At 49.7% G+C, this 21,881-nt stretch overlaps 1 protein-coding gene across 4 annotated transcripts in view; it reads right to left on the minus strand.

Moving 5' to 3' along the window:
• The window catches only part of LOC125455169 (pleckstrin homology domain-containing family G member 1), a 281,538-nt gene that overhangs the window by 211,762 nt on the left and 47,895 nt on the right, over positions 1–21,881 (minus strand). For 3 of the 4 annotated variants that reach the window (XM_048536870.2, XM_048536868.2, XM_048536869.2), the window contains exon 1: positions 19–136. The exons of the other annotated variant lie outside the window; for it this stretch is intronic. The gene's annotated coding sequence lies outside the window, so the exon portion shown is untranslated. Of the gene's footprint in view, positions 1–18; positions 137–21,881 lie in introns of those variants that run through there. 4 annotated transcript variants of the gene reach the window in all.

A 21,881-nucleotide genomic window follows, 5' to 3' on the forward strand; every position in this document is an offset into this window, starting at 1 on the left:
AAAAATCCTACAACTTACCCGGCTCTTTAAGGTATATACACAGCTTTTGCGGTGCTCCCACAGCGGTTCAACAATGAGGTACTTCTGAATGTTGAGAGAGCAGAGCTCTGGTACAGACTGCATATCCTCCTGTCTGCTGACGCCACTCCCTAGCTACAGCACAGCCTTTGGCGAGAGCTTCTCAGTTACTCAAATGGATTGCATCGGGCTGTTTGGCTGTCAGCCAGCTGTACAGCTGAGCTACGTTAATACCACCGCATTGTTCAGAAAGTCGCATAAACAGTGTCACTGGATGTCGTCGTCTCTTTTTCAACTATCTCTTAGGAACCAGATTTATTTAACAAAAAGTTTCAGTGGGACTTTATTTTCTCAAGATGAGCGAAAAACTGATTCCTGGAACCGTGGCTGGTTGGGTCAAAATTGCCAAAGTTTCACATTTGTTATGCTTCCTGCAAATTGTATATTTGCTCCCTGTTCAGTTCACAAGGGTGTGCATCTCTCACGAGCTGAGGAAGATTCCTTCGCTGCGCCCCTACCATTTATACCGACACTAATTCATTGACCACTAGAAGGGCGAGTGAACAAGCAGTTGATCTCCGGTTGGAAGGGGTCTGTTAACATTCCATTTCTGACAGTCATCGCAGTCTGAGCCAGTTGTTTAAGGTGACAACCGTTTTGCTTGTGCGAACGGAAGGTGGCAGTAAAGAAAAATGTGGATGTATATAGCACCGTCAGAGCCCCATGAAATCCGCACTTTATAGCTGAAGTACTTTTGAAACGTGTTCCATGTTATAATGTGAGAAACGTGGTAGCTTATTTGTACATGGCAACATCTCATAAACAATAATTAGATAATACAGGACAGAATTAAAAGTAGCATGGAAATAATGTGGATTGATTCTGAAGACTCAGAATGGAATTGTTATGAGAACATCATATTTAACTTAAACAGAGTCATAGAGACGTACAGCACAGAAACAGACCCTTCAGTTCAACTGGTCCATGCCTACCAGATATGCTAAATTAATGTAGTCCCATTTTCCAGCATTTGGCCCATATCCTTCTTAACCCTTCCTATTCATAAACCCAACCAGATGCCTTTTAGTTGTTGTAACTGTACCAGCCTTTACCACTTCCTCTTTCCATATACATACCACCCTCTGTATGAAAATGTTGCCCCTTATGTCTTTGCTGGAGTTTGTTCTTAAATAAGGGGAAGGCAGTTGCTTGACTTCCAAATGGCATTCACCAGTGTCAAACAACATATGTGTAAAGATAGTAGAAGTTGTGAGATAAAGGAGATAGTAGTAACATGAATTCAAAATTAGCCAAGAGTCTATGACAGTATTCAATGTCTATGGATAGGATAGAGTGACTAACTGTTAATGGGTACTTTACAGGCTGGAGGAATGTGGTGGACCTCGTTGGGGTTGGCATTAAGTCCCTTGTTTTTCCTGATCGTGGTGTGCTGTGGACATTTGCTGGAGACAATACAAAACATCGGAAAATTATAAACTGTGAGGAGGATAGTGTTGAATATCTAAAGCGACTGGCCTGGATGGAAGTCCTGCCTTGCACTCAGATCCTGCTAGGACCAGGTGGTGGGAGTATTCACAGACATCTTTAACCTCTCCTTCCACTGCTGTGAGGTTCCCATCTGTTTCACTAACATCCCAGTGCTGAAAAAAAATTAGGCAATGTGCCTTAATGACTATCACCAGTAGCTCTGACATCCATCATTATGAAGTGCTTTGAGAAGTTAGCAATGGCACACATCAATTCCAGCCTCCCAGATTGCTTTGATCCATTACAATTCACCTACTGTTGTAATAGGTCCATGTCAGACACCAACTTCCTGGTTCTACACTCATCCCTGGAAAATCTGGATAACAAGAACACCACGTCAGACTCTTGGTTATTGACTTCAACACCATATTTCCAACCAAACTCATGGTCAAACTCAGAGACCTAGTGCTCTGATTCCCCCCTCTGCAATTGGATTCTTGACCTCCTGAAGCACAGACCACAATCAATAAGGGTAGATGACCATACCTCCTCCATGATAACTCAACAAATGGTACCCCACAATACTGCATATTCAGCCCCATGCTATACTCCTTATTCACTCATGACTGTGTAGCCAAATTCACCTCAAACTCCATTTACAAATTTTATGATAACACCACCATAGCAGATTGGATCTCAAACAACAATGGGACAGAGTACAGCAAAGGGATAAACAGCTTAGTGGCGTGGTGTAAAGACAACACTCTCTCCCTCAATGTCAGTAGAATGAAGGAGCTGGTCATTGACTTCAGGAAGCAGAGTGGAGACAGCACCCCTGTCTATACAATGGTGCTGAGGAGCTCCTAGGAGTAAATATCACCAACAATCTGTCTTGGTCTACACATGTCAACACTACAGTCAAGAAAGCCTCTACTTCCTCAGAAGGTTAAGGAAATTTGGCCTGTGCACATTGACTCATCAACTTTCAGAGATGCACCACAGAAGACATTCTATGTGGATGTGTCACAGCTTGGTTTGGCAACTGCTGTACCCAAAACCGTAGGAAGTTACAGGGTTGTGAATGTAGCCGGTCCATCACGAAAACCAGCCTTCCTTCCACCGAATCCAGCTACACTTCCTGTTGCTTCAGGAAAGCAGCCTGCATAATCAAGTCCCCTCCCTCTCCCAGCTATACTCTCTTCCACCCCCTTCAGAAAATACAAAAGTTTGAAAACTTGTACCAACAGATTTCAGAACAGCATCTTCCCTGCTGTTATGAGACTTACATGTAGACATCTCACATATTAGAGTTGATCTTTCTCTGCACCTTCTCTGTAGCTGTAACACTATATTCTGCATTCTGTTCTATTGCCCTGATGTACTAATGTAAGGTATCATTTGTCTGGTTAGCTCGCAGAACAATTCTTTTCACCATCTCGGTACACGTGACAATAATAAATCCAGTCAAATCAAATCAAATCAAAGACGTTAGTGGAATGGACAGGGGGTGGCAGCTGAAATTCAGTGTGGGGAAGCATGAGATAATGCAATTTGACATGAAGAACATGAGACAAAATAAAATAAAGGGTACTATTAGAAAGGGTGTTCAGGAGTTAAGAGACATACGTAGGCCATTAAAACTTGCATAGAATGCTGGAGAAAGACAACAATTTTGGCTTGCAGCATTTGGGAAGACAGGAACAGTTAATGTTTCAAGTCTGGTATGACTTTTCTTTAGACTCTGGTCTTGAGATGTTAACAAAGTTTCTCTCTTCACAGATGCTGACCTACTGAACTTCATCAGCATTCTCTGTATTTGTTTCAGATTTCCACACCTGTAGCATTTTGCCTTTATTAAAAATGGCAGGACAGAAAGAGATAGTGGTTAATAAAGCACACAGTATTATAGGCTTCATAATAGGGGCATTTAGCAGCAAGAACATGGAGGATAAGATGAACTTTAAAAGGACGCTTGGTTAGACATCAGCAGGAGTATAGCGTACAGTTCTGGGTACAACTATATAGGAAGGATGTGAATGCATCGGAGAGAGTGCAGAAGAGGTTTACAAGAATGGTTCCAGTGATGAGACACTTTAGTTGTGAGGAAAGATTGGCAGAAGATGGAACCGTTTTCCTTGAAGAGGAGAAGGCTAAACAGAGATTTGATCGTAGTTCTCAAAATTAAGAGGGGACCGGACGTGGCAGATAGAGAGAAAATGTTTCCACTTGGGAACAAGGGGATACACTTTTAAAATGTTTTTCAGACAAAGTAAATGCAAAGTAAGAGAAAATTTTTACTTAGTAAATGGGGAATCGTTTAGCTCAGCCAGTGGAATAGCTGGTTTGCAATGCAGAGTAACACCAACAGTGCGGGTTCACTTCCTACACTGTCTGAGGTTACCATGAAGAAGACACCTTTTCAAGCTTTCCCCTCACCTGAAATATGGTAATCCTCAGGTTAAATCACCAGTCATCTTTGTTTAATGAGAGAATAGCCCTTCAGTAGGACTATAGTGACTTAAAAAGAAACTGCCGATGCTAGAAATCAGAAACAAAACCAGTAACTGCTGGGAAAACTCACCAGGTCTAGCAGCACCTGTGGAGAGCAAACAGAGTTAATGTTTCAGGTCTGTTCAGAAGAAGGGTCACCCAAACCGGACCCAAAATGTTAACGCTGAGTTTTCCCAACTTTTTTTTAAATTTCGTTGTCTATGGTGACTTTACCTTTGGTCAAGGTATGGAATGCACTGCCTGGGAGAATGGTGGAGGTGGGTTCAATTGAGACATTCAAGAAGTCATTGGACAATTATTTAAATGGAAACAATTTGCAGGCTCATGGGGAAAAAGCAGGCAATTGGCTCTAAGTTAAAATGCATAGAGACCTGGTGCAGCCATAATGGACCAAATGGTCTTCTTGTACACTTTAACAGTTCTGAAATACAGATTGGTTGGGGCACCCTTGTTGAAGAATCTGGACCAGAGATAGGTCTTTTACAGTGTGAGGAAAATCCAAAAAAGCAGGGAAGGACTACCACTGGGAAGCTAGCCTTTACCTCAGCACTTATCACAGCAATGAGACTGTGTCTTAATGTTTGATCTGTGTCTGTAGAAGGTGCCTGTATGAAACACATATCTTTGTTGAATTTATATCCCTAGTCCCAACCTACACATCTTGAGATGTTGACTATTTTTCTGAATTTCCCCTAACAAACTTAATACACAGGAGTTCAATGGTTTCCAACTTGTACTTTCCTTTGCCAACAATACGAATTCTGTCTCGAGGCATTATCATGAAGATTTCAGTGAAAAAATTTGTTTAATTACTACAATAAAGTACTGAGAAAGGTCTAGGCAAGGAACTACACCAAACATTATGTGGGAAAATGCATGCAAAACTCCCACACTCTAATAAGCACAAACTATTTTCTTTGTGTACCAAAAATTCAGACAACATTATGTAATTAAATCTCTTGAGTACAGATTGATTCATGGGCTCTAACTCAGATGTGGCACAGTTTCAGCTCAGTTTCAAAACCTATGGGGCAATGCAGAAACTTGATCTTCACAAAATATAGGTATCTACAGGGAAAAGATTCCAAATTTAGATTTTTAATTAGTTGACAGCACTGAGAATAATTCTAGTTTTGGAATATAAATTAATTTAGTGTACTTGTAGGACAGTAACTAAATTTAGAATTTTAAACTTCAGTTTAATTGTATTTTAATGCAGTGAAAAGATATAACTGGAAAGCGACTCAGAGATAGCAAGATACATTGCCCTGTAACTGAAATACCCTTGTATAAATCATTCTTATTTGAAGAAAATCATACATAGAAATCTTCTCACAACTTAAACCTGAACACTCCACACCTTCAGATAATCTGTCCTAACACTGAAGGCGATAAAAGATCAGTTGGTTCAGTTCCCAACGGACGTGGCCTTGCCCTTGCCTTGATTTACCTTGGCTTGCGAGGCCAGTTCGAATTAGTTGCAGATGCTAATGGGTCTGCGCAGTGACAGTGGATCTGAGCAAAAAATGGCAGTCATCCATGTACAGGGAGGCTTTAACCTGCAGGCCTCTGCTGCCTGGAATAGTCACCCCTCTCAGGTTCGCATTCTTCCTGGTGGACTTGGCAAAAGGCTCTATACCACACATAAACAAGGCAGGAGAGAGAGGCAGCCCTGCCTGACTCCAGATCTGATCCGGAAGCTTTCTGATTCCCATCCATTGGTAGAGACTGCACTAACAATGTTGGTGTACAACAGTCAGATCCAATTTCAGATTCCCTCCCCAAAGCCCATTTGGAGAGAACAACCCACAAGTAAGTGTGTGATATCCTGTTTCAGGTCTTCTCCAGGCAGGTGTCAACCCCCTATCCTGTACATGGCTGACTGCAGCCCTGAGGAGGGCAAGGCCCTCAGAGATTTTCCTACCCAGTACAGCACAAGTCTGGTTGCAGTGAACCACCAATCCCAGAGTAGACCTGACCTGGTTGGCGATGACCTTAGACAGGATCTTGTGAACCAGATTCAACTGTGAAATTGGTTGCCAACTTTGAATTTCCTTCTTATTCCCTTTCCGCTTGTAGGTGAGAGTGATGAAAACTCTCCTCATAGAATTGCACATGCTCCTTGCCAGAAGAATACTGTTAAAAACCTCCAGCAGTTCTTGGCCAATCAAATTCCATTGAGCTGAATACAACTCGGTTGGCAAGCTATCGCTTCCATGAGTTTTAGTCTTTTCAAAGGACTACAGAGGCTAGTCCAGCTTCTCTCATGTGCAGACATCTAAGATTTCTGCGATAGAGGACAGGAACAACTGGGAGCCCTTTCTGTGGGCTTCGTGTCATACAGTCCAGCATAAAAGGATTTGCTGATCTTCAGGATGTCACACTGAGAAGATGTTACTAAGCCATCTTCTTACTTGAGGCTGCTGATCACAGAGCTCTTCCTGTATACTTTCTGGAAAAAGAAATGTGAGCATGTCTCATCCTACTCCATGGAGCCAAATATTACTTTGGAGGCTTCCAAGGCCAACAGTGAGGCTTGCTGGCTCTTCACCTCATGAAAGTCCTCCAATGACATCGACTCCCATCTTCTGCAGCAGTAGGTTCTGCACACTTTCCTAGAGTTTTGACTATTTTACCCAACTCTCTCTCACTTTCTGAACAGGGTGAAGAATCTCTGACTTTCCTCTTAACTGTTTCCTACTAATCCACTGGAGACTCAAAGAGGGGTTTCATGGTTCTCCCTTTTGAGCTTCTCAATGTATTTTGGGCTCAATAGTTTCATGTTCAGCTTCCATGTTCCCTTGCCAGCTTGCTGTTCACCCTGTGAACAGGAGGCAGTTGTCAGAGAAGAACACCGATTTGACATTGATGGATCAGACTGAGAATACTCAGGACACAAACAGTTAATCTGTCCTTGAGTGGACAGATCTGTCTGGCCACGAACAGGTGTATCTACGCTGTGATCCATTTACAAGAGTGCTGAAGGCAATGTGCAGCTTGGCATCTTTAATCATTTCCATCAGGTGTCTGGACATGGCATCCAGTTTGCTGTCAGCCCCACCAGATTGTCCAGCCACATCAATGATGCAGTCGAAGTCTCCAGCCTGCAGCAGTGGGAGCTGCTAAAAGACGGCCAGCAACTCACTTTTTATTTACTGTCGGAGCATACACATTAATTCATCTCGGGGAGCATTTCTGTACAGAACATCTGCTACAAGGAGACGTCTATCTACCATCTCCTTAATAGTGAAGTTGCCTCCTCACAACAGAACATCCTGGCCAGAAGAATATTGCCCCGACAAGATTGAAGGCCCACAGGCCCACAAGATCAAACATTTCCTGTAGCTGCTGAGGTGCACACTCCTGCAGAAACAAGAGGTCTACTTTGATGGCCAGATAAGTCAACGTAAAAACACATTGTGAAATAGCTTTGACACAGTGCATCTTAGTGCTGAGTGAAGATAGTCACAAATAACTTCAAAGTCATAGCAGCAACAGCACAAAAACCACTTGGGCAATTGTGCAGATGAGGTAAATTTGAATGTTTCTCACGTTATATTGTGACCCTCCACCCCGAGAATAAGTCTAGCACATTTTTAGCCAGGAGAAGCAGAGGAAAACAGAGGAGAGATAAAGTTGGCTCTTCATTGCTGCACCAGCTGTTTTGAACAGCCACCCAGTTAACTTCATTTCCCTGCTCCTTCATCATATCCCAGCAAATATTTCTCCTCAAATGCTGGAGAAACTTAGATGATAAAATGTGAGGCTGGATGAACACAGCAGGCCAAGCAGCATCTCAGGAGCACAAAAGCTGACGTTTCGGGCCTAGACCCTTCATCAGAGAGGCATCCAGCCTCACATTTTATCATCTTGGAATCTCCAGCATCTGCAGTTCCCATTATCGCTGGAGAAACTTGGCAGCTTTGGCAGCATTTGTAGAGAGAAAAAGAGTCCAGTGACTCTTCGTCGGAACTAGAACGTCTGACAAAGGAACATAGGAACAGCAGTAGACCATTCAGCCCTTTGAGCGTGCTCCACCATTCAATGAGATCATGGTTGACCTGTAGCCCAACTCCATACACTTGTCTTTGGCCCATATCACATTACATTTGTTTAACAAAAAATGATCTATCTTAGATTGAAATTAACAATTGATCCTGCATCCACTACTGTCTGCGGAAGAGATTTCCAAACCTCTGCTACTTTGTATGTAGAAATGCTTCCTAACATCTCTCCTGAATGGTCTAGACCTAATTTTCGATGTTTATCTTTATCAACCCTGTTTTTATCTGTTAAAATCTTGAAGACTTTGATCAGATCATCTCTTCAGCTTCTAAATTCTAAAGAAAACAGATTTAATTTGTATAATCTTTCGTTATAACATAACCCCTGAAGTCCAGGTATCATTCTTGTAAACCATGTGGTACCTTCTCCAAGGCTAATATTTCCTTCGAAGGTGCAGTGCTCATGTCTGTTCACAATACTCCAAGTGGGATCCAATGAGGGTTTTGTATCATTGCAATGTAAAACTTTTGCATCCTTGTACTCCAGTTCTCTAGATATAAAGGTCAACACTCCATTACCTTTCTTGATAATTTTCTACACATTTTCATGACATTTTAAAGATCTGTGTACCCGAACCCTGAAGTCTCTTTGAACATCCACTGTATTTAACTTCATTCCATCCAGAAATTGCACTGAGCTATCATTTTTCAGTCCAAAATGGATAGTCTCACACTATTTTTATTGAATTCTATCTGCCACAGTTTTGCCCATTCACTTATTCTATCAATGTCCCTTTTTAATTTTATGCTATCATTTACACTGTCTACAATGCTGCCTAACTTTCAGTCAACAGTAAATTTGGATAGATGACTTTCTATGCCATTATCCAAGTCATTAATAAATAATGTGAATAATGTGTCCTATGAGACACCACTGGTCAGATCCTGCCAATTGAGTACTCACCCATTATCCCTATTTTCTGTCACCTGCCGCTCGAACAATTTCCCAGCAATGCCAGTAATTTGCGCCAATTCTGTGAGCTTCTACTGTAGTTAAAAATCTCTTATTTGGAATTTTATCAAATGTCTTCTGGATGTCCATATAAATAATATTTACCCGTCCACCACCCTGGACATCACTTCAAAAAATGCAATTAAGTATGTCAGGCATGATCTCCGTGTCACGAATCCTTGCTGGCTCTCCTTAATTAGCTTAAAATTTTTGAGATGTTCAGTTACCCGATCATGGATGATAGACTCCAACTATTTCCTCACCATAGACATTAGATTAACTGGTCTGTAATTTTCTGGTCTTTCTCTTTCACCCTTTCTAAAAAGTGGAATGAGATCCAAATTTCTAACCCAGAGGGATAACTCCTGTATTATAGGGAACTCTGAAAGATTATAGTTAGAGTGTCTGCAATGTGCTCCCCTACTTCCTTTAACATCTTCAGGTCCCCAGGATCGGTCATTCTTTAATTCTATTAATTTCTTCATTACCAATGTTTTACTTATTTTATTTAATTTATTTAATGTCTGTTCCCAATTCACTATTAACTTGCTGGAATCACAAGGAAATTATCTACATTTCTACTATAAATACTTAAACAAACTAACTGTTCAACACATTTGCCATTTCCCCATTGTCATGGACAATATCTCCACTTTCGGTCTTTATTGGGCCACTATTACTCCTAATCACCTGCTTTCTCTTTATATAATTATAAAATTAACTCTTATTGCTCTTGATGCCTCTAGCAAGTTTCATTTCATAATTCCTTTTAGTAGTTCTTATAAAGTTGCTTTGTGGCCATTTGTTGGTCTTTGTATCTTTTGCATTCAGCAAGATCTGTGCTTTACTTTGCATCTTTGTACGCCCATTAAAATCAGCTTTAGCTAACTCTAAAACTCTAGTTGCCGATTCACGTTTTTTGCTTTCAAATGCAACATTGAACTCGATCACGTTATGATTACTATTCGATAAATGTTCACATACAATTAGGCTTACTAATTAAATCTGGCTCATTACTCATTACTAAATTAAATATTACTTGTCCCCTTAATGCATCCAGGACATATTGCTGTAGGCAACTATCTTGGATACACTTCAGAAATTCACTACTTTTCTGGTGGCTGTTTGACTATCTGTTCCAAACTATGGATGAGTTTGCTCGCTGAGCTAGAAGGTTCGTTTTTTGACGTTTTGTCACTTTTTTTTATTTGAAAAAATATACTTTATTCATAGAATGTACAAAAAAAAACATTTATACACCTACCCAGTCATGCAAGCCACTCCGGGTCACCCGGGGGTACGTACACCAACTAAAGGAAAAAACAAAAGAGAGAAAAAAAAAAACAAAGAAACCGCCCTGGCAGTCGTCACCCCGCACAGTCCCAGTTGGCCCCCTGACCAGTTGGGGAAGGCGCCAGCTGGGGCCAGTTACCAGATAGGGTTCTTTTCCCTTTTCTGGACGAGGGGCCTCATACGGTGGTCTTTCCCCACCGCACCTTGGCGGCGGCTGCCCCAAGCTTTAGCACGTCCCTCAGCACGTAGTCCTGGACCTTGGAGTGCGCCAGTCTGCAACACTCGGTCGGGGTCAGTTCTTTCAGCTGGCAGACCAGCAAGTTGCGGGCAGACCAAAGAGCGTCTTTCACCGCATTGATGGTCCTCCAGGCGCAGTTGATGTTGGTCTCGGTGTGCGTCCCCGGAAACAGCCCGTGGAGCACGGAGTCCCGCGTCACGGAGCTGCTCGGGACGAACCTCGACAAATACCACTGCATCCCCCTCCAGACCTCCTGCGCCTAGGCACACTCCAGAAGGAGGTGTTCGACAGTCTCGTCGCCCCCGCAGCCACATCGAGGGCAGCGTGCGGTGGTGCAGAGATTCCGGGCATGCATAAAGGATCTCACTGGCAGAGCCCCTCTCACCGCCAGCCAAGCAATGTCCTTGTGCTTGTTTGAAAGTTCTGGCGATGAGGCATTCTGCCAAACGACTTTGGCAGTCTGCGTGGGGAACCACACGACGGGATCCACCCTCTCCTTTTCCCGAAGGGTCCTGAGGATACTACGTGCTGACCACTGCCTGACGGCCTTGTGGTCAAAGGTGTTTCCTTTCAAAAATTTCTCCACGAAGGACAGGTGGTATGGAACGGTCCAACTACTCAGAGCGTTCCGCGGCAACGAGGCCAGGCCCATCCTTCGCAACACCGGGGACAGGTAGAACCTCAGTAAGTAGGGACACTTGGTGTTTGCATACTGAGGATCTACGCACAGCTTGATGCAGCCGCACACAAAGGTAGCCGTCAGGGCGAGGGTGGCATTCGGTACGCCCTTTCCCCCATTTCCCAGGTCTTTCTACATGGTGTCTCCGCGGACCCGGTCCATCCTCGACCCCCAAATGAAGTGGAAGATGACCCGGGTGACCACAGCGGCGCATGTCCAGGGAATAGGCCAGGCCTGCGCCACATACAACAGTACCGAAAGCCCCTCGCACCTGACAACCAGGTTCTTACCCGCGATGGAGGGGGACCGGAGCGTCCACCTGCCCAGCTTCTGCTTCAATTTGGAGATACGCTCCTCCCAAGTCTTAGTGCATGCCCCAGCTCCACCAAACCAAACACCCAGCACCTTCAGGTAGTCTGTCCTGACGGTGAAGGGGATGAAGGAGCGGTCGTCCCAGTTCCCCAAGAACATGACCTCGCTCTTACCCCTATTGACTTTGGCACCCGAGGCCAGTTCAAACTGGCCGCAGATGTCCGACGATCGGCGCAGAAGACGGCGACATCGTCCATGTACAGGGAGGTCTTGACCTGAAGGCCTCCGCTGCCTGGGATAGTCACGCCCTTCAGGGTCACGTCCTTCCTGATGGAGGCGGCGAAGGGCTCCACACAGTACACGAACAAGGCAGGAGAGAGCGGGCAGCCCTGCCTGACTCCAGATCTAACAGGAAAACTGTCTGATTCCCACCCGTTGATCGAGACTGCGCTAACGATGTTGGCGTAGAGCAGCCGGATCCAATTGCGGATGCCGTCCCCGAACCCCAATTTGGAGAGGACGTCCCTCATGTAAGCATGAGAGACCCTGTCGAAGGCCTTCTCCTGGTCCAGGCTGACGAGGCAGGTGTCCACCCGCCTGTCCTGTACGTAGGCGATTGTATCCCTGATGAGCACGAGGCTCTCAGCGATCTTCCTGCCCGGCACAGCACAGGTTTGGTCAGGGTGAATCACTGACTCCAGGACAGATCTGACCCGGTTGGCTATGACCTTGGCCAGGATTTTGTAGTCCACGTTCAAAAGTGAAATGGGACTCCAATTCTTAATTTCTTCCCTCTCCCCCTTCATCTTGTAAATGAGGGTGATGATGCCCATCCTCATGGACTTGCACATTTCCCCTGCCAAAGCGCACTATCGTACACCTCCAGCAGGTCCTGGCCGACCAGGCCCCACAGAGCGGAATACAGCTCGACCGGTAAGCCGTCGCTTCCGGGAGTCCTATTCCTCTGCAAGGACTTGAGGGCTCTGGCCAGCTCGTCCAGGGATATCGGCCGGTCCAGCCACTCCCTCGTGCCGTCGTCTAAGACCTCCGTGATAGACGACAGGAACGACTCGGAGGCCGTGCTGTCCGTGGGCTTCGTGTCGTACAGTCCAGCATAGAAGGATCTGCTGATCCTCAAAATGTCGGGCCGTGACGACGTCACTGAGCCGTCGTCCTTCTTCAGCCGGCTAAGCACAGAGCTCTCTTTGTGCACCTTCTGAAAGAAGAAACGCGAGCACGTCTCGTCCTGCTCCACTGAGCGGACCCGGGACCGGAAGATTATTCGGGAGGCCTCTGCGGCGAAGAGCGAGGCTTGCTGGCCCCTCACCTCGCGGAGGTCCTCCGTGACATCGACCCCCATCAACTGCAGAAGGAGCAGGTTCTGCACCCTTTTCTGGAGTCGCGACAGCTTTCCCCGCCTCTCTCTCGCCTTCTGAACACCCTTGAGGACAAAGAACCTCCTGATGTTCTCCTTCACTGTCTCCCACCAGTCGCCTGGAGACTCAAAGAGGGGTTTCACGGTTCACCAACCGGCGTACTCCCTCTTAAGCTCCTCGACGTTCTCTGGGGTCAACAGAGTTGTGTTGAGCTTCCACGTCCCCTTGCCGGCCGGCTGGTCGTCCTGTAAGTGACAGTCGGCCAGCAGGAGGCAGTGGTCAGAGAAGAACACTGGCTCGACGCCGGTGGACCTGACCGAGAACGTCCGTGACACAAACAGGAAGTCTATCCTTGAGCGGATAGACCCGTCTGGCCGCGACCAGGTGTACCTCTGCTGCGCTCCGTCTGCAGGGGTGCTGAAGACGTCGAGCAGCTTGGCGTCCTTCACCGTGCCCGTCAGGAATCTGGACGTGACGTCCAGTTGACTCCCCCCACCCGCTGTCCCCACGCCGGATCTTCCATCTGCATCAATGATGCAGTTGAAGTCTCCGCCTAGGATGACCGGCCTGGACGTAGCCAGCAGGGGTGGAAGCGGCTGCAGGACGTCCATCCGCTCACTCCGTACCGCTGGGGCGTACACGTTGATCAGCCTCAGGGGAGCATTCCTGTAGGTGATGTCAGCCACTAGGAGGCACCCCCCCACCACCTCCTGAACTTGAGAGATGGTGAAGTTGCGCCCTCGCAGCAGAATAGCCAGGCCGGAGGAGCGACAGTCGTTACCCCCCGACCAGATCGAAGGCCCACAGGTCCAGGCGCCGGACCATTTCCCGTACCTGCCGAGGTGCGGTATCCCGCACTCCTGCAGAAACAGGAGGTCCGCCTTGATGGTGGTCAGGTAGGCCAACGTGGACACACATCTCGCGGTTGACTTGACGCTGCGTACATTAATGCTCGCAGCTCGTACCCCCATTGTGGGCAGTGACCGTAGTACCCTCCCCAAGTCCAAGGTCCAGCCCCTCCATCTGTCCCTTCATGCCCATTGCCCGGGCTAACTGCTGGACGCTCTCCAGGCTCAGGAAACCGTCCGTGCTGCCTTCCGGGTGGCATCCCCCCGTCAGGGGTGCGGAGGCAGGAGGGTCCGGCTCCGGGTCAGGCTGGGGACGCGCTGTTTCCTCCTTCCCGCCTGGAAGTCCCGGGGGCCCTCCAGTGCTCCAGCGGCACTTGACTGGGTGTCGGAGGGAGCCTCAGGACGCCTCCCGTCACCTGGAAGCGGGCTGCTGCTTTCCTTCCCCCTCAAGACCTTTAACTTCTGCTTTGGGTGGGCCCTCTCCGAATCCTCCTCGTCAGAGGAGCTCTTATAGCCCCCCTGTAGCTGCCTCTTCCCGCCGGATGGTTGCGGTTCCTGGGCCCGTCGACGCACCTTCCTCCTCGCCTTCCGGACTGTTGTCCACTCCCCTGGGTCGCCTGTCGCCGCCTCCATTGGCTCCGGGTTGTCCGTGGGGATCGGAGCCTGCAGGGGCACTTTGCTGGCCTCGGGCCCATCCTGCAGGGCTGGGCCCTCCTGCACAGCCTCGCCCTCCTGCACATTAGTGGGGTCCTTGCTGGGCCCTGCTGCCTTCCTCTCCTCTGGGGGGGGCTGGCCCCGCATTTCCCCTGCCGGCGACCTGGGCGTAGGTGGTACCCCGCCGCGGGCATGCCCTATAGAAGTGGCCCGCTTCCCCGCAAAGGTTGCAGCTTCCCTCTCGTGGGCAATCCTTTGCAAGGTGTCCCTCCTCCCTGCAGTTCCTGCAGATGGTGGCTTTGCAGTCGGCCGCCATGTGACCTGACCTACCACAGGCATGGCAGACTTTAGGTTGCCCTGCATAGGTCAGGTAGCCCCTGCTCCCGCCGATCGCGAAGCTGGACGGTGGGTGTGCGACATTCCCGTCTGCGCCCATCCTCAGCGTCACCTTGACCTGCCTCTTACTCGTCCAGATGCCAAAGGGGTCCACGATGTCAGTTAGGCCCCCTTCCACCTTCACATACCTTCCGAGGAAGGTCAGGACATCAACTGCTGGCACATGCGGGTTGTACATGTGTACAGTCACCATACGGCTCCTCTGTGCTGGCATCACAAACAGTGGGACAGCGGTCAATACAGAGAGGGGGCCCTCACCTCCTTTCTCCTTGAAAACCTCCAGGAAGCGCTCACAAAGCTTGGCACTCCGGAAGGTCACGTCGTAAAAACCTCCTCCGGGGAAATCCTGCAGGCAGTAAATGTCCGCAGCAGCAAACTCACAACAGTCCAACAGGACCCTCTTCACGAAGAAGGTGCGGTCCACAGGTGCACCTTCATCCACCTTCTTTACAGAAACACGGATGGTGTTCCGGACCCCCTGACCTGGGGCACGAGCACTTGCCGCAGCCATCGTTGCAGGTTGGCTGCTCCCCTGAACCAGCGTTAGGCCGAAGCCAGCATTAAGATCCACTGGTCACAAGGGCGCACAGCCAACCCGACGTCCTCCTTTCACCTCCAAGACAGCACTCTCCTCCTATCGGTCCACAAGAGAGCGGTTCTTTATTTTGTTCCAGATGTAAGCTGGTTCACTGAGCTTGAAAGTTTGTTCCCAGATGTTTCATCACCATTCTAGGTAACATCAACAGTGAGCCTCCAGTGAAGCGCTGGTGTTATGTCCTGCTTTCTATTTATCTGTTTAGGTTTCGTTGGGTTGGTGATGTCATTTCCTGTGTTGGTGATGTCATTTCCTCTTTTTCTCAGGATGGCAGATTGGCTCCAAATCAATGTGTTTGTTGATGGAGTTCCGGTTGGAATGCCATGCTTCAAGGAATTCTCATGCGTGTCTCTGTTTGGCTTGTCCTAGGATGGATGTGTTGTCCCAATCAAAGTGGTGTCCTTCCTCATCTGTATGCAAGGATACTAGGGATAGTGGATCATGTCTTTTTGTGGCTAGTTGATGTTCGTGTATCCTGGTGGCTCGGTTCCTCTAAGAAAGAGAGCAGGAAATGACATCACCAACCCAAGGAAACCGAAACAGATAAACAGAAAGCGGGACATAACACCAGCGCTTCACCGGAGGCTCACTGATGACGTTACCTAGAATGGTGGCGAAATGTCTGGGAATGAACTTTCCAGCTCAGTGAACCAGCTTACATCCAGATCAAAATAAAGACCCACTCTTGTGGACTGAGAAGAGGAGTGCGCGACTGTGTTGGAGGTGGAAGGAAGACCTCGGGTTGGCTGTGCACCCTTGCAACCGGTGGATCTTAATGCTGGCTTTGGCCTAACGCTGGTTCAGGGGAGCAGCCAACCTGCAACGATGGCTGCGACGAGTGCTCGTGCCCCAGGTCGGGGGGTCTGGAACACCATCCGTGTTTCCGTGAAGAAGGTGGATGAAGGTGCACCTGTGGACCGCACCTTCTTCGTGAAGAGGGTCCTGTTGGACTGTTGTGGGTTCGCTGCTGCGGACATTTACTGCCTGCAGGATTTCCCCGGAGGAGGTTTTTACGATGTGACCTTCAGGAGTGCCAAGCTTTGCGAGCACTTCCTGGAGGTTTTCAAGAAGAAAGGAGGTGAGGGCCCCCTCTCTGTATTGACCGCTGTCCCGCTGTTCGTGATGCTAGCGCAGAGGAGCCGTATGGTGACTGTACACGTGTACAACCCGCATGTGCCAGCAGTTGATGTCCTGACCTTCCTTGGAAGGTACGTGAAGGTGGAAGGGGACCTAACTGACATCATGGACCCCTTTGGCATCTGGACCAGCAAGAGACAGGTCAAGGTGACGCTGAGGATGGGCGCGGATGGGAACGTTGTACACCCACCGTCCAGCTTCGCGATCGGCGGGAGCAAGGGCTACCTGACCTATGCAGGGCAACCTGAAGTCTGCCATGCCTGTGGTAGGTCAGGTCACGTGGCAGCCGACTGCAAAGCCACCATCTGCAGGAACTGCAGGGAGGAGGGACACCTTGCAAAGGATTGCCCACAAGAGAAAAGCTGCAATCTTTGTGGGGAAGTGGGCCACCTCTATAGGGCATGTCCGCAGCGGGGGACCACCTACGCCCAGGTCGCCAGCAGGGGCAATGCGGGGCCAGCCCCCTCAGAGGAGAGGAAGGCACCAGGGCCCTGCAAGGATCCCACTAATGTGCAGGAGGGCCAGGTCGTGCAGGAGGGCCCAGCCCTGCAGAATGGGCCCGAGGCCAGCAAAGCGCCCCTGCAGGCTCCACTCCCCACCAACAACCCGGAGTCGATGGAGGCAGCGACAGGCAACCCAGGGGAATGGATGACGGTCCGGAAAGCGAGGAGAAAGGTACGTCGGCAGGCCCAGGAACCGCAACCATCAGGCGGGAAAAGGCAGCTGCAGGGTGGCTATAAGAGCTCCTCTGACGAGGGGGATTCGGAGAGGGCCCACCCGAAGCAGAAGTTAAAGATCTCAAGGGAGAAGGAAAGCAGCACCCCACTTCCAGGTGACAGGAGGCGCCCTGAGGCTCCCTCTGACACCCAGTCACGTGCTGCTGGGGCCCTGGAGGGCACCCTGGAACTTCCAGGCGGGAAGGAGGAAACAGCGCGTCCCCAGCCTGACCCAGAGCCGGACTCTCCTGCCTCCATACTCCCGATGGGGGGATGCCACCCGGAAGGCAGCACGGACGGTTTCCTGAGCCCGGAGAGCATCCAGCAGTTAGCCCGAGCAATGGGCATGAAGGGACAGATAGAGGGGCTGGACCTTGGACTTGGGGAGGGTACTGCGGTCACTGCCCACAATGGGGGTACGAGCTGCGAGCAATAATGTGCGCAGCGTCAAGTCCACCGCAAGATGTGTGTCCACGTTGGCCTACCTGACCACCGTCAGGGTGGACCTCTTGTTTCTGCAGGAGTGCGGGATACCGCACCTCAGCAGGTACGGGAAATGGTCCGACGCCTGGACTTGTGGGCCTTCGATCTGGTCGGGGGGTAACGAATGTCGGTCCTCGGGCCTGGCTATTCTGCTGCGGGGGCGCAACTTCACCATCTCTCAAGTTCAGGAGGTGGTGGTGGGGGTGCTTCCTAGCGGCTGACGTCACCTACAGGAACGCTCCCGAGGCTGATCAACGTGTACGCCCCAGCGGTACGGAGTGAGCGGTTGGCCATCCTGCAGCGGCTTCCACCCCTGCTGGCTACGTCCAGGCCGGTCATCCTAGGCGGAGACTTCAACTGCACCATCGATGCAGATGGAAGATCTGGCGTGGGGACAGCGGGTGGGGGGAGTCAACTGGACGTCACGTCCAGATTCCTGACGGGCACGGTGAAGGATGCCAAGCTGCTCGACGTCTTCAGCATCCCTGCAGATGGAGCGCAGCAGAGGTACACCTGGTCGCGGCCAGACGGGTCTATTCGCTCAAGGATAGACTTCCTGTTTATGTCACGGGCGTTCTTGGTCAGGTCCACCGGCATCGAGCCGGTGTTCTTCTCTGACCACTGCCTCCTGCTGGCTGACTGTCACTTACAGGATGACCAGCCGGCCGGCAAGGGGACGTGGAAGCTCAACACAACTCTGTTGACCCCAGAGAACGTCGAGGAGCTTAAGAGGGAGTATGCCGGTTGGAGAACCGTGAAACCCCTCTGAGTCTCCGGGCAACTGGTGGGAGACAGTGAAGGAGAACATCAAGAGGTTCTTTGTCCTCACGGGTGTTCGGAAGGCGAGAGAGAGGCGGGGAAAGCTGTCGCGACTCCAGAAAAGGGTGCAGAACCTGCTCCTTCTGCAGTTGATGGGGGTCGATGTCACGGAGGACCTCCGTGAGCTGAGGGGCCAGCAAGCCTCGCTCTTCACCGCAGAGGCCTCCAGGATAATCTTCCGGTCCAGGGTCCGCTCCGTGGAGCAGGACAAGACGTGCTCGCGTTTCTTCTTTCAGAAGGTGCACAAAGAGAGCTCTGTGCTTAGCCAGCTGAAGGAGGACGACGGCTCGGTGATGTCGTCTCGGCCCGACATTTTGAGAATCAGCAGATCCTTCTATGCCGGACTGTACGACACGAAGCCCACGGACAGCACGGCCTCCAAGTCGTTCCTGTCGTCTATCACGGAGGTCTTAGACGACGGCACGAGGGAGTGGCTGGACCGGCTGCTAACCCTGGATGAACTGACCAGAGCCCTCAAGTCCTTTGAGAGGAATAAGACTCCCGGGAGGCTTACCGGTCGAGCTGTATTCCACTCTGTTGGACCTTGTTGGCCAGGACCTGCTGGAGGTGTATGATAGTGCACTTCGGGCAGGGGAAATGTGCAAGTCCATGAGGAAGGGCATCATCACCCTCATTTACAAGAGGATGGGGGAGAGGGAAGAAATTAAGAATTGGCGTCCCATTTCATTATTGAACATGGACTACAAAATCCTGGCCAAGGTCATAGCCAACCGGGTCAGGTCTGTCCTGGCGTCAGTGATTCACCCTGACCAAACCTGTGCTGTGCCGGGCAGAAAGATCGCCAAGAGCCTCGCGCTCATCAGAGATACGATCGCCTACGTGCAGGACAGGAGGGTGGACACCTGCCTCGTCAGCCTGGACCAGGAGAAGGCCTTCAACAGGGTCTCTTCATGCTTACGTGAGGGACGTCCTCTCCAAATTGGGGTTCGGGGAGGGCATCCGCAATTGGATCCGGCTGCTCTGCGCCAACATCGTTGGCACAGTCTCAATCAACGGGTGGGAATCGGACAGTTTTCCCGTCAGATCTGGGGTCAGGCAGGGCTGCCGCTCTCTCCTGCCTTGTTTGTATGCTGTATGGAGCCCTTCGCCGCATCCATCAGGAAGGACGTGAGCCGGAAGGGCATGACTATCCCAGGTAGCGGAGGCCTTCAGGTCAAGACCTCCCTGTACATGGACGACGTCGCCGTCTTCTGCACCGATCGATCGGTGAGTGGGCTGTTGGACATCTGTGGCCTGTTTGAACTGGCCTCGGATGCCAAAGTCAATAGGGGTAAGAGCGAGGCCATGTTCTTTGGGAGCTGGAAAGACCGCTCCTTCATCCCCTTCACCGTCAGGACAGACTACCTGAAGGTGCTGGGTGTTTGGTTCGGTGGAGCTGGGGCGTGCACTAAGACTTGGGAGGAGTGTATCACCAAACTGAAGCAGAAGCTGGGCAGGTGGACGCTCCGGTCCCTCTCCATCGCGGGTAAGAACCTGGTTGTCAGGTGCGAGGGGCTTTCAGTACTGTTGTATGTGGCGTAGGCCTGGCCTATTCCCTGGACCTGTGCCGCTGCGGTCACCCGGGCCATCTTCCACTTCATTTGGGGGTCGGGGATGGACCGGGTCCGCAGGGACACCATGTGCAAAGACCTGGAAAATGGGGTAAAGGACGTACCGAACGCCACCCTTGCCCTGATGGCTACCTTTGTGTGGCTGCATCAAGCTGTGCGTAGATCCTCAGTACGCTAACATCAAGTGTCACTACTTACTGAGGTTCTACCTGTCCCTGGTGTTGCGAAGGATGGGCCTGGCCTCGTTGCTGCGGAACACTCCGAGTAGTTGGACCGTCCCGTACCACCTGTCCTTCGTGGAGAAATTTTTGAAGAGCAACACCTTTGACCACAAGGCCGTCAGGCAGTGGTCAGCACGTAGTATCCTCGAGACCGTTCGGGAAAAGGAGAGGGTGGATCCCGTCATGTGGTTCCCCACGCAGACTGCCAAAGTCGTTTGGCTGAATGCCTCATCGCCAGAACTTTCAAACAAGCACAAGGACACTGCTTGGCCGGCGGTGAGAGGGGCTCTGCCAGTGAGATCCTTTATGCACACCCGGAATCTCTGCGCCACCGCACGCTGCCCTCAAGGCGGCTGTGGGGGGGACAAGACTATCGATCACCTCCTTCTGGAGTGTGCCTATGCGCAGGAGGTCTGGAGGGGGATGCAGTGGTATTTGTCGAGGTTCGTCCTGAGCAGCTCCGTGATACGGGACTCCGTGCTCTACGGGCTGTTTCCCGGGACGCACACCGAGACCAACATCAACTGCGCCTGGAGGACCATCAATGCGGTGAAAGACGCTCTTTGGTCTGCCCGCAACTTGCTGGTCTGCCAGCTGAAAGAACTGACCCCGACCGAGTGTTGCAGACTGGCACACTCCAAGGTCCAGGACTACGTGCTGAGGGACGCGCTAAAGCTTGGGGCAGCCGCTGCCAAGGCGTGGTGGGGAAAGACCACCGTATGAAACCCCTTGTCCAGAATAGAAAATAGGGCCCTATCTGGTAACTGGGCCCAGCTGGCACCTTCCCCAACTGGTCAGGGGGCCAACGGGGACTGTGCGGGGAGACGACTGCTGGGGCATTTGCTTTGTTTTTTTTTTCTTCTTTGTTTTGTTTTTCCCTTTAGTTGGTGTACGTACCCCCTGGGTAACCCGGAGCGGCTTGCATGACTGGTGTATAAATGTTTTACTTTTTGTCCATTCTATGAATAAAATATATTTTTTCAAATAATAAAAGTGACGAAACGTCTGAAAACAAACCTTCCAGCTCAGTGAGCAAACTCACATCCAGAACCTCAACCTGAGCTACAAACCTTCTCAAAACTCGCTGTTCCAAACTATGTTTAAAAATAAGATCCCTTTTAATACTATTTTCACTTTGCTACACATTTGCCTAATTTCTGCATTTATACAATCTAAAACCTCACAGCTACTACAAGAGGGTCTATACACAATAACTATTACAGTTTTAGGTACTTTACTGTTCCTCAGTTCCACCCATACGATTTCCACAGGATGATTTCCCTTCATTATACTGTCCCTCATCATTGAAGTAATTTTGTTTTTAATCAGTAAGGCTACTCCACTTCCTCTGCCCTTTTCCCTGTCCATCCTCTAAACCTTATAACTTGGTATATTTAGTTCTCAGTTCTGACTAGCCTGTAGTCATATCCCTGTAATGTCTACTACATCATACTTTCCAAACTAAATTTGTGCCTTCAGTTCATTTAATTTGCTCTTTAAACTCCATGCA

The sequence above is a fragment of the Stegostoma tigrinum genome, chromosome 9, assembly GCF_030684315.1.
Source record: "Stegostoma tigrinum isolate sSteTig4 chromosome 9, sSteTig4.hap1, whole genome shotgun sequence".
NCBI classification, from domain to species: Eukaryota; Metazoa; Chordata; class Chondrichthyes; order Orectolobiformes; family Stegostomatidae; genus Stegostoma; species Stegostoma tigrinum.